Below are 14631 nucleotides of genomic sequence, written 5' to 3' on the forward strand. Positions count from 1 at the left end.
ATACGCACAATAAAAAGCACTAATAAAAAACAAGTTAAATATCTGCGGACACTGGAAATAGGAAACTTCCACTTGTTCCTAGTTATGCTCCCTTTGAATGAAATAAAGACATATTACCCCTTTGATTTGTAATCCCTTTGGCTGGTAACAGGGTATCCAATATTACTGCTGAAGTCCCTTGAAATTTGCCTGGAAGATGGTAAGCAGGTGAACCTGAAGATTACCAGGTGGGTCTCCAAAATTTGAGCAGACGATGGTATCCCTTATAATAGAGTCCAGAATATTAGGATTTGAATGTGGGGAGTCCAATAAGATGGTATAAGGAGCTGGTTCAAGTGGAATAAAGTGCAGAGTCCAGAGTCCAACAGTGGGTAAAGCCGACGCGTTTCGTTGTATTCAAACAACTTTTTCAAAGGTCTATCACCCTTGGTCTGGCCAGGGTTTAAATACCCTATAGACAGGAAGTGCATGGGTGTCGTGGCTCCCTCTGCTTCCGGGACACCGGCGGCTCCTGAGCTCCATGCACTTCCTGTCTATAGGGTATTTAAACCCTGGCCAGACCAAGGGTGATAGACCTTTGAAAAAGTTGTTTGAATACAATGAAACGCGTCGGCTTTACCCACTGTTGGATTCTGGACTCTGCACTTTATTCCACTTGAACCAGCTCCTTATACCATCTTATTGGACTCCTAATATTCTGGACTCTATTATAAGGGATACCATCGTCTGCTCAAATTTTGGAGACCCACCTGGTAATCTTCAGGTTCACCTGCTTACCATCTTCCAGGCAAATTTCAAGGGACTTCAGCAGTAATATTGGATACCCTGTTACCAGCCAAAGGGATTACAAATCAAAGGGGTAATATGTCTTTATTTCATTCAAAGGGAGCATAACTAGGAACAAGTGGAAGTTTCCTATTTCCAGTGTCCGCAGATATTTAACTCGTGTTTTTTTAGTGCTTTTTATTGTGCGTATTATTGCTTATTAAATATCTTTTTAAAATTTATGTGATACCCAGTTGATCCATGTGTGATATTTTATAGTGTTAAGCGCTCCACCACCTTCTCTTTTTTTCCCAATTGTTACTAGGGGACTGACCCTCCCCTCAGGTGTGAGCAGCTAACAAAACACCCCATCCCTAGCGCTTCTTGTGTTCACTTATGTGAACAACAATCTTTTCTGCAGTTTGGCACCCCCTGCCAACTATTAATTTGTGCCCTACAATACTTTATAAGTATGCGCACTGCAAATAAGGGTTATTGTCTCACAAGGAATGGGCATGGCCACACGATAGTACCACCAATTCAAATTATGCCACATAGTAATGCAATCTTACTCATATTAGACAGCATATAGTGCTCCTGATAAACATTACACCAAATGGTAGTTCCCCTTATTTACATAGTAGCGCTTCTTATTCACTTTATGCCACACAGTAGAACCCATGCAAACCCCTTTTACATTATGCCACACAGAAGTACCCCTTATACAACTTACGCCACAGTAATAGAGACTGTAACTGTAAATAGAGGCCTGGCCCGGCACCCAGGAGCAGGGCAGTGGTCGGTGGGAAGTTGATTTCCAAAGTTCTATTGGAATCACCAAATCCAACTCTCTCGGCACATTTTATATCAGCTCTTCGTGTAGTGCACATGGGTTTATCAATTTGCAAACAAAATGTGCCCTGCGATAAGGTCTGAATTAGGCCATGTATCTGACCTGCACTGTATCCATCCCGCATTGTATCCAGCCAGGGCCGGCGCCACCACTAGGCAGGCTTAGGCATTTGCCACTGGAGGGCGGTATAGAGCTGCAGCAGGAAAGGTACCGCAGCAGCAGGAGCAGAGGCAAGCCGCCCGGCGGAAGGAAGATGCTTCTTGGTGAGTGGGCAGCACGGCATCCACCCCCCTGAGCAGCATGGAAACCCCCCCAGGCAGCACGGCGGGCACAATGTGGCGCCATTGTACTCCCCACAACGCAAATCCCCTGGGGCAGTAGTCGGAATGTCCAGCATCTATATTTTGAACTCCGGCATCCTGACTGCCAAGATGCTGCCCACATCCCCAGCAGATGCCTCTGTCCTTTCAAAGCGATGTTTAGAATCAGGAGCATGATGCATTTTATGTTTTCTCTCAATAAGACTGACAATAGACAGGACTGGATCCACTGGCAGGAATCTGGATACTGTGGTACCAGTACAGAAGTAACAGGCATTTTTGTTATGCGAGGCAGAAATAAGTATTCACCACTTTCATAGAAAGAATCGTAATGGTGACAATAATGGAATCATTTTTAGTAAACTTACAATTGTTCACAAATCAAATACATTTTGGATTGCTTTTTGGCACAAGGTTTACATCTAACTTAACACAGAAGAAACATTGTCAGCATCAGTTTAAAGATATGGATCTGAAATAATGTATATGGCAAAAACTTGAAATAGTTCCAAAACACACTTTTTTGAGTTAAGCATATGAGCACCGATTCCCAGAGGTTTTGTAGTAACCATGTAGGTGTTAATTTTCAATATATAGACAAGAATATCACTGAAATAAATGGTAACATATTGATATCGGTAGTTTGTAAATATATATTTTTTTTACATAACGTTATGAAAGGCTACTGGGTCATTGCATAGGCCAAAAAATATATATATATATATATATATATATATATATATATATATATGTTTCACTCAGCTAAATGTTGGATTTTCATTCATCTCTTTGAACAAACCCAAGATCAAATTTGGAGATTAGAGGAATTGAATACTTAATGGTTAATTAATTATTTGTGGTTTAGAATGGCTTCTGGACACACAGATTCACAAAACAGCTTTCGGACATATAATTACTGACATGTAGTTAAATGGTTAAATGCTAAAAGCTGTCTGTCTGTGTTCATGTACATGACTCATCGGACACAATAACATCCCATTTCCAAGTGACAAGACTAAAAGGTCAGGCTTATTAGACTGCAGGTGTATGTTGTTTACTTGGCTCTATAAAATGCATATGGCAAAGTCTGGTAATGTATTGTTATGGCTGGTGTAATGGTTAGCATTACTGTCTCACAGCGCTGAGATCATGGGTTTGATTCCCACCATGGCTCTAACTATGCAGAGTTTGTATATTCTCCCCGTACTTGCGAGGGTTTCCTCCGGGTACTCCGGTTTCCTCCCACAATCCAAAAATATACTGGTAGGCTAATTGGCTCCCAACAAAAATTAACCCTAGAATGTCTCTGTGTGTGTGTGCATGTGCATGTGGTAGGGAATATAGATTGTAAGCTCCACTGGGGCAGGGACTGATGTGAATGATCAAATATTCTCTGTAAAGTGCTGCGGAATATGTGTGCGCTATATAAGAAACTGTTAATAATAATTATTAGTACTGTACAGAGAGATTGATACCTTTATTATAATGACTGCTTATTGTATTTATGGAAGCACAGCGCCTAGGCAGCCATCAGCGGTGCCACTGGTTGTTGCAGCAGCCAGGTAGGTAACAATATAAGCGGAGACAGTACAGTTATCACACAGGGAACACATACCCGCCGAGCAGCACAGCACCTAGGCCGCCATCAGCGGTGCCACTGGTTGTTGCAGCAGCCAGGTAGGTAACAATATAAGCAGAGACAGTACAGTTATTATCACACAGGGAACACATAACCGCTGTGCCACCATCTGTGCTGTTTAATTCCTGCGATACACCAAGTCTGCCATATAATTCATGGGGTGCTGCCAAGTATGCTGTATCAGTCCTGGGGTGATGCACAGTGTGCAGTATCAGTCCAGTGTTTGTGCCACCCACTTGTGTCGCTTAGCATAGTCATCCAGCTACATTGGTGCAACCTTTTGGCCTAAAAATAATATTGTGAGGTGTTCTGGATAGACTGGAAATGAGTGGAAATTAATGTTATTGAGGTTAATAATAGCGTAGGAACAAAAAAAAAAATGTGCGATTTTAGCATTTTTTTTAATGTTTTTTTTCCAAAAACAAAAAACAGGCCCAAAACCCGGAAGGGCGGTTTTGGCAAAACACATCCAGACCCAAAACCCGAAGAAGATCCAGACCCAAAAAGTGGCCGGTGCACATCCCTATTGGTTACATATATTTGCAAATACATGGGTAAGCCCCTAAGCATCTGTCAAGACGTATTTGTGTATTGGAGGTCCCTTTTGCTATATCTAGGTGAGGTGTGCTGCACCCCAAAAATCAGCATAAGCCCGAAAGCCCAGAGCAGCACACCAGTGTGAATGTAATTGCATCATGTTGCCTTAATGTTTTTGAATTGCTTTTGTTTTTCCCCGATCTGTGTTTCCAGTATGTTTGATTTACCAATATAAGAATTCTGAAAGAAATTTAAACGGACGATTAAACAATATTTAATGTGTTCCCCGTGCGCCATTATCCCTAGTTACGCCAGAGAGGTGTCTCTAGAACCATTGAGACAAGGGCCTCTTCAATTAGTCGCTATGGGGACCACAAAGTTCTGGCTACATCCCTACTCTAGCATTTAATTAAATTTAATTTTATGCTCCAATTGCTCAAGTGTCAAGTTGTGGAGTTAAATAATTGCAGCGAAACCCAGACCGCGCTTAGGTATTTCAATGTGCTTGATGTTTGTTTGTGCAATGTTCCTGCAGATCCTCTTAGTACAATACTCCTTAGGCCAAATATTATGGTAAATTGAGCAGTGTTTTAGGAAAATGAGACGTTTACTTCATTGAACGTTGAGGGTTTGCTTCAATTGCCCAGTGCACCAGATAATACCTGTTAAAGCTTGCACAATATTGGTCTAACATTCCATCATAATTATCTCCTTGCCAAAACCACCTTGCAAGTCTCTGGTCTCGATGAATGACGGGATATTCAGGATGCATCTAAGTTTTTTCTGCAAAATATTGCACACAATTTTGTTGGCTTGTCCTATATAATAAATCAGTAAAGAAGTCAAAATATTCTGGCATTAATACCTTGTAAGTTTATTTATTTATTTCCTTGGCCAACTCCATTCAAAGTATATGACACTAATTTACTCCCATCTTGCTACCGTCTCTTGCAAGCAGTTCTGGATTTCTTTCATTGGTAAATAGGCAAAGTGGTCAGGATACAAGTTGCCAACATTATGTCAATGGGACAATGCTAATGTGGTTGTACTGTTATTTAAAATATTTTAACTGTGTCGTCATTATAACATAACATGGTAGGAAAGTATTATGACCACACTGTTGGGGGGCGTGTCTATCATCTGTGACACATTATAATGCTTCTTAAACCCTCCAAACTATCATACTGTCACGGACAGCTGCGGCGGCGCACTGCGGGTGCGTTACTCACCCGTCTGTGTCCGCCACTGACTGTCCATGTGTCCAGCGGTGTCCCGGCAGCTGTGAGGGACAGGTGCTGAGGCGGGGCTGGCCTCCCACCTTGGTTATGGGCTAGTGGGCTGGTGGCCCAGCCAATGTGGTTTCCTGCCTCCCTGCACTGACAGCCAATGGCAGCCGTCCTCTAGCTATATAGAAGATCTGCCAAGGCTGATTCAGTATCAGTGCAAAAAGTATTTTGAGCTATTCGCTTATGGAGACTCCTGGCTTCAGTCTGGTCCACTGCGTGCCCTCATCATGGTTCCTTAGTCGCCATATTACATCCCGGTTCTGTTCTGTCCAGGTTCCACCAAACTCCACCACATTACCTTTCAGTTACCAGCAATTCTTCATGTCTTCTCCGTTCATTAACACTGGAAACAATTAGGGTGCCGCAATGACAGGGGCACCAGTATGAATGCACGCCCCCAGATGTGATTGGGCCAGCGGATCCAGTGTTGGATCCGCTGTCCAATCACACACATGCAGGGCCCACCTGGAGAGGATGCAGCAGCGCGGCCAGCGGGGAGTCCAGCGCTGCTGGGAGAAAGCCACCGCCGAGGAGAGGACAGGTGAGTACGCCCGGGCATGTACCCCCTGCTGGCTGTGGCAGTGCGGGGCGGGGGGGAGTAGGCTGCCGCATGTACCCTCTGCTGCCTGTGCCCGCCTGCGGCAGGGGGGGTGGAGAGTAGGCTGCCGCATGTACCCCTTGCTGCCTGTGCCCGCAGCAGTGTAGGGGGGGGGAGTAAGCTGCCGCATGTACCCCCTGCTGCCTGTGCCGGCCCGCGGTGAGTGCCTCCCCAGGCAATGTCCTCACCGCACGTCACTGTTACGGACAATGTTGTCTGCTTTTCATGTAGAACATAAGTACCGGGCATATTGTTATAAACATTGAGATTTAGGGGGGTATTCAATCCGGGCTTCCTGAGAGTTTGATTCCTGTTGGTATTTAAAGTACCAACAGTCGAGTGTCCTGAAATCGGGGGAAATGGTTGTGAATTACACACTTGTCGGGAAATATTGACACAGATTAAATACCTGCCATGCAACCGCTCAACGTATGTCTCCACATTTTAAATTTGCCTCCTGTCCATGTTTCTGCTGAGATGTAATATTGCCCCTACAAGATGGAGTTTTAAAGTTAGAATAAAATATAATTACTTTTAATTGGGAGTACCTACAGCTCTACCATTAGGCAACTTTAGGGAGCTACCTTGGTCCCTGGGATTTGTGGGGGCAGGGCCACCAATAGGGGGATGCTATGGGTACAGCTGTCCCAGGCCCATGCCTCTGGAAGGCCCAGGCAGCTCATTTTAATTGGCCGCCGGCATCCTGAGTTGAAGAAGCCTGCGCTCAGAGACCTCCGAGCTGCAGCTCAGCGGAAGAGGAGATGGAGGAGCAGGAGCCGGGTTACAGTAAGTCAAGTGAGGAGGAGGGGGGGGGACCCAGGGCTGGGACTGGAAAAGAGGCCCGGGCCCCAAAATTGCTGATGGGGGGGCACCAATGAGTCTGCCTATCACAAAATTAAGGATCTGTTTGAGTAAGCTATGATTGGCAGCTATGGAACTTCCAAGACACCGCCTCCATACCTTCACTCAAGGGCTAGAAAGTGGGTAGTTTCCCGATGCCCTGTCAGCCATTGCCAGAAAGGAGGGATAGCCACAATTAGGTGCAGATGTATGGGCCCCGTAACTTACTATGGACCAGATGTACAGTATCAGGCTTCAAAAAGTGATAAAGTGGGGCGTGATATACAACCAGCCAATCAGCTCCGACCTTTCATTTTTCAAACCTAGCCTATGACATGGCAGTTAGAAGCTGATTGGCTGGCTGTTTATCACTCTCCATTTTATCACTTTTTGAAGCTTGATACATCTGGCAATGTATATTCTTTTCACTAATCCATTATAATGAAATACAAAAAAAAATAAAAATTGAAACCCCTGATAAACACACGTAAAACAGATGCGTTTCACAAACATACAGTATACGGTAACTTATATCGTTATATCGCAGCAGTATATTATGTAACTACTGTATTGCCACAACTTTACCTGCGTACAATTCTTGGCAATCCGCCTCCCGCAACATTCCATTGATTCATTATAGCTCTGGTGATTAGTCCTGTATCATTATACTCATTTTATTATGTCCAGTAACAACATTGTAATACTGTTCAAACAATATCAAAGTTTTATATACACTACAGTACTATAAATCTAAATGCAGTACTGAATACTTTTACGCTCAGGTTGTATTTTGGGCAGAGCTTACATAAATGATTTGGGGGATGCAGTACACCTTCCCTCACCCCCTGCCGTGCCTCCTCCCTCTCCCCCATCCCTCCTGACTGTAGTCCTGATGTTGGTATAAGTAACACACTTACAGAGCACATAGTACACATTACAGCGGAGACTGGCCAGTGCACAGCAGTACAGTAATACAGTACAGCAAGTGAGAGCACAGGTGAGTGCGCAGGCTGAAAATAACCTCAGTACATACAGGTACACAAAATAGCCACGCGGCAATACGTACACGGTACACGGCATGCGTGAGACACAAGTATGTGGCTTCATGGGAAACAGTCAGGACAATATAAATTGGACATTTTGATTTACTACTGAATAATGTCTATTATGTGGCATGGCATGTTTGTGTTATTTATGGATTTATTACAATTTTCCATATACAGTAGGATGATATAGATATACAGTATGTTATTATGGTGCACATATAAATGTATAATTGCCGTTTGGGATTATTAGAAGTATAATGTGATATTACGGAGCACACAAACTCCCAACGGTCCCTCATTGGACACAGAAGCTTCGTATTTATTTAGCACCTTCTAGAAGATAATAGATATTATCTGATTGGTTGCCAATAGCAACATCCCACGTGAAATAGATCTCATATCTTAGTAAATTTCGCCTAAGTATTCTGTGAATATTTGGACATTTCAGTTGTTGGACAGAATGGCGGCGTGATGTAGTATACACCAGATACCACGTGACGGGTATACACACAGGTGCGGTGCGAGTCAGTACTGTCAGCAATGCAGGTGTGAGGATGAGGTGCGCGCGCAGGGAACACACACAGGTGCTGTGCGAGTCAGTACTGTCAGCAATGGATGAGGTGCGCGCGCAGGGAATACACACAGGTGCTGTGCACGTCAGTACTGTCAGCAACGCAGGTGTGAGGATAAGGTGCGCGCGCAGGGAACACACACAGGTGCTGTGCGAGTCAGTACGGTCAGCAATGCAGGTGTGAGGATAAGGTGCGCGCGCAGGGAATACACACAGGTGCTGTGCGAGTCAGTACTGTCAGCAATGGATGAGGTGCGCGCGCAGGGAATACACACAGGTGCTGTGCACGTCAGTACTGTCAGCAATGCAGGTGTGAGGATAAGGTGCGCGCGCAGGGAACACACACAGGTGCTGTGCGAGTCAGTACTGTCAGCAATGCAGGTGTGAGGATAAGGTGCGCGTGCAGGGAATACACACAGGTGCTGTGCGAGTCAGTACTGTCAGCAATGGATGAGTTGCGCGCGCAGGCTAAGACTACATTTGTGACATTATACATATAAATATTATTTATTTATATAGCACACACGTATTACCCCGCAGTGTACAGAGTGGATTTGGACAATCAGTGAAGCGCTGTCTGTGGTATTGTGAGGATTACAGATCATTATTAAGCACAAATTGTCTGTATAATAAAGCAGGATTCGCCATGTGGGATAGCACCGGAATTATACAGTAATGCAGTGTGTGGTTATATTGGGAACCTACTGCACAGATAAAGGCAAATTTACCATGCTGGTAATATTAGGGATATACATTAATCTTGTTTGTATGGAAATGTTGTCTGCATATAATGTTCTGTCATTATTAGGGATATTCAGTAATGTGGTGTATATGGTAATATTGTGTACATATAGGGTATTATTAGGGATATACAGTAATGTGGTGTATATAGGAATATTGTGTACATATAGGGTATTAGGAATATACAGTAATGTGGTGTATATGGGAATATTGTATACATATAGGGTATTATTAGGGATATACAGTAATGTGGTGTATATGGTAATTTTGTGTATGTATAGGGTATTATTAGGAATATACAGTAATGTGGTGTATATGGTAATATTGTGTACATATAGGGATTATTAGGAATATACAGTAATGTGGTGTATATGGTAATATTGTATACATATAGGGTATTAGGAATATACAGTAATGTGGTGTATATGGGAATATTGTGTACATATAGGGATTATTAGGAATATACAGTAATGTGGTGTATATGGTAATATTGTATACATATAGGGTATTATTAGGAATATACAGTAATGTGGTGTATATGGTAATAATGTACATATAGGGTATTAGGAAAATACAGTAATGTGGTGTATATGGGAATATTGTGTATGTATAGGGTATTATTAGGAATATACAGTTATGTGGTGTATATGGTAATATTGTGTACATGTACGGTATTATTAGGAATATACAGTAATGTGGTGTATATGGTAATATTGTGTACATGTATGGCATTATTAGGAATATACAGTAATGTGGTGTATTTGGGAATATTGTGTACATATAGGGTATTATTAGGTATATACAGTAATGTGGTGTATATGGTAATATTGTATACATATGTCATTATTAGGAATATACAGTAATGTGGTGTATATGGTAATATTGTATACATATAGGGTATTAGGAATATACAGTAATGTGGTGTATTTGGGAATATTGTGTGAATATAGGGTATTATTAGGAATATACAGTAATGTGGTGTATTTGGGAATATTGTATACATATATGTCATTATTAGGGATGTACAGTAATGTGGTGTATATGGTAATATTGTGTGTATAGGGTATTAGGGATATACAGTAATGTGGTGTATATGGTAATATTGTATACATATAGGGTATTGGGAATATACAGTAATGTGGTGTATATGGGAATATGGTGTATGTATAGGGTATTACTAAAGCTATACAGTAATGTGGGGTATATGGTAATATTGTGTACATATAGGGATTATTAGGAATATACAGTAATGTGGTGTATATGGTAACATTGTGTACATATAGGGCATTATTAGGGATATACAGTGATGTGGTGTATATGGTAATATTGTATACATGTAGGGTATTAGGAATATACAGTAATGTGGTGTATATGGTAATATTGTATACATATAGGGCATTATTAGGAATATACAGTAATGTGGTGTTTATGGTAATATTGTGTACATATAGGGCATTATTAGGAATATACAGTAATATGGTGTATATGGTAATATTGTATACATATAGGGTATTATTAGGAATATACAGTAATGTGGTGTATATGGTAATATTGTATACATGTAGGGTATTAGGAATATACAGTAATGTGGTGTATATGGTAATATTGTATACATGTAGGGTATTAGGAATATACAGTAATGTGGTGTATATGGGAATATTGTGTATGTATAGGGTATTATTAAGAATATACAATAATGTGGTGTATATGGGAATATTGTGTACATATAGGGTATTAGGGATATATAGTAATGTGGTGTATATGGGAATATTGTATACATATAGGGTATTATTAGGAATATACAGTACTGTGGTGTATATGGTAATATTGTGTGTATAGGGTATTAGGGATATGCAGTAATGTGGTGTATATGGTAATATTGTATACATATAGGGTATTAGGAATATACAGTAATGTGGTGTATATGGGAATATTGTGTACATATAGGGTATTAGGAATATACAGTAATGTGGTGTATATGGGAATTTTGTATACATGTAGGGTATTAGGAATATACAGTAATGTGGTGTATATGGGAATATTGTATGCATTTAGGTAATTATTAGGAAAATACAGTAATGTGGTGTATATGGGAATATTGTATACATATAGGGTATTATTAGGGATATACAGTAATGTGGTGTATATGGGAATATTGTATACATATCAGGTAGTAGGGATATACAGTAATGTGATGTACATGGTAATATTGTAAACATATTGGCTATTAGGGATATACAGTAATGTGGTGTATATGGGAATATTGTATACATGTAGGGTATTAGGGATATACAGTAATGTGGTGTATATGGTAATATTGTATACATGTAGGGTATTAGGAATATACAGTAATGTGATGTATATGGGAATATTGTAAATGTATAGGGTATTATTAGACATATACAGTAATGTGGTGTATATGGTAACATTTTGTACATATAGGGTATTATTAGGAATATACAGTAATGTGGTGTATATGGGAATATTGTATACATGTAGGGTATTATTAGGAATATACAGTAATGTGGTGTATATGGGAATATTGTGTACATATAGGGTATTATTAGGGATATACAGTAATGTGGTGTATATGGGAATATTGTATACATATCGGGTATTAGGGATATACAGTAATGTGATGTATATGGGAATATTGTATACATATCGGGTATTATGGATATACAGTAATGTGATGTATATGGTAATATTGTAAACATATTGGGTATTATTAGGGATATACAGTAATGTGGTGTATATGGGAATATTGTATACATGTAGGGTATTAGGGATATACAGTAATGTGGTGTATATGGTAATATTGTATACATGTAGGGTATTAGGAATATACAGTAATGTGGTGTATATGGGAATATTGTATGCATGTAGGTAATTATTAGGAAAATACAGTAATGTGGTGTATATGGGAATATTGTATACATATAGGGTGTTATTAGGGATATACAGTAATGTGGTGTATATGGGAATATTGTGTACGTATAGGGTATTATTAGGAATATACAGTAATAGGGTGTATATTGTAATATTGTGTACATATAGGGTAATATTAGGGATATACAGTAATGTGGTGCATATGGTAATATTGTGTACATGTAGGGTATTAGGCATATACAGTAATGTGGTGTATATGGGAATATTGTATACATGTAGTGTATTATTATGGATATATAGTAATGTGGTGTATATGGGAATATTGTATACATATCGGGTAGTAGGGATATACAGTAATGTGATGTATATGGTAATATTGTAAACATATTGGGTATTAGGGATATACAGTAATGTGGTGTATATGGTAATATTGTATACATGTAGGGTATTAGGAATATACAGTAATGTGGTGTATATGGGAATATTGTAAATGTATAGGGTATTAGGGATATACAGTAATGTGGTGTATATGGTAATATTTTGTACATATAGGATATTAGGAATATACAGTAATGTGATGTATATGGTAATATTGTAAACATATTGGGTATTATTAGGGATATACAGTAATGTGGTGTATATGGGAATATTGTATACATGTAGGGTATTAGGGATATACAGTAATGTGGTGTATATGGTAATATTGTATACATGTAGGGTATAAGGAATATACAGTAATGTGGTGTATATGGGAATATTGTATGCATGTAGGTAATTATTAGGAAAATACAGTAATGTGGTGTATATGGGAATATTGTATACATATAGGGTGTTATTAGGGATATACAGTAATGTGGTGTATATGGGAATATTGTGTACGTATAGGGTATTATTAGGAATATACAGTAATAGGGTGTATATTGTAATATTGTGTACATATAGGGTAATATTAGGGATATACAGTAATGTGGTGCATATGGTAATATTGTGTACATGTAGGGTATTAGGAATATACAGTAATGTGGTGTATATGGGAATATTGTATACATGTAGTGTATTATTAGGGATATATAGTAATGTGGTGTATATGGGAATATTGTATACATATCGGGTAGTAGGGATATACAGTAATGTGATGTATATGGTAATATTGTAAACATATTGGGTATTAGGAATATACAGTAATGTGGTGTATATGGGAATATTATAAATGTATAGGGTATTAGGGATATACAGTAATGTGGTGTATATGGTAATATTTTGTACATATAGGATATTAGGAATATACAGTAATGTGATGTATATGGTAATATTGTAAACATATTGGGTATTATTAGGGATATACAGTAATGTGGTGTATATGGGAATATTGTATACATGTAAGGTATTAGGAATATACAGTAATGTGGTGGATATGGGAATATTGTATGCATGTAGGTAATTATTAGGAAAATACAGTAATGTGGTGTATATGGGAATATTGTATACATATAGGGTGTTATTAGGGATATACAGTAATGTGGTGTATATGGGAATATTGTGGACGTATAGGGCATTATTAGGAATATTCAGTAATAGGGTGTATATTGTAATATTGTAAACATGTAGGGTATTATTAGGAATATACAGTAATGTGGTGTATATGCTAATATTGTGTACATATAGGTTATTATTAGGGATATACAGTAATGCGGTGTATATGGTAATATTGTATACATTAAGGGTATTAGGGATATACACTAATGTGGTGTATATGGTAATATTGTATACATGTAGGGTATTAGAAATATACAGTAATGTGGTGTATATGGGAATATTGTAAATGTATAGGGTATTAGGGATATACAGTAATGTGGTGTATATGGTAATATTTTGTACATATAGGGTATTAGGAATATACAGTAATGTGATGTATATGGTAATATTGTAAACATATTGGGTATTATTAGGGATATACAGTAATGTGGTGTATATGGGAATATTGTATACATGTAGGGTATCAGGAATATACAGTAATGTGGTGTATATGGGAATATTGTATACATATAGGGTATTAGGAATATACAATAATGTGGTGTATATGGGAATAATGTATACATATAGGGTATTATTAGGAATATACAGTAATGTGGTGTATATGGGAATAATGTATACATACTGTATAGGGTATTATTAGGAATATACAGTAATGTGCTGCATATGGTAATATTGTGTACATATAGGGTATTAGGAATATACAGTAATGTACTGTATATGGTAATATTGTATACATATAGGGTATTAGGGATATACAGTAATGTGGTGTACATGGGAATATTGTATACATATAAGGTATTAGGAATATACATTAATGTGGTGTATATGGGAATATTGTATACATGTAGGGTATTATTAGGGATATACAGTAATGTGGTGTATATGGTAATATTGTAAATGTATAGGGTATTATTAGGGATATACAGTAATGTTGTGTATATGGTAATATTGTGTACATATAGGCTATTAGGAATATACAGTAATGTGGTGTATACAGTAATATTGTAAAT

The 14631-nt window shown here is 38.9% G+C and overlaps 1 protein-coding gene across 2 annotated transcripts in view; it reads left to right on the forward strand.

Annotated features, from left to right (window-relative positions):
- The window catches only part of COCH (cochlin), an 81190-nt gene that overhangs the window by 29038 nt on the left and 37521 nt on the right, over positions 1 to 14631 (forward strand). Inside the window, exon 1 of one of the 2 annotated variants that reach the window (XM_083165791.1) lies at positions 7795 to 7835. The exons of the other annotated variant lie outside the window; for it this stretch is intronic. The gene's annotated coding sequence lies outside the window, so the exon portion shown is untranslated. Of the gene's footprint in view, positions 1 to 7794; positions 7836 to 14631 lie in introns of those variants that run through there. 2 annotated transcript variants of the gene reach the window in all.

The sequence above is a fragment of the Crinia signifera genome, chromosome 12 (genome assembly GCF_055691185.1).
Source record: "Crinia signifera chromosome 12, ASM5569118v1, whole genome shotgun sequence".
NCBI lineage: Eukaryota > Metazoa > Chordata > Amphibia > Anura > Myobatrachidae > Crinia > Crinia signifera.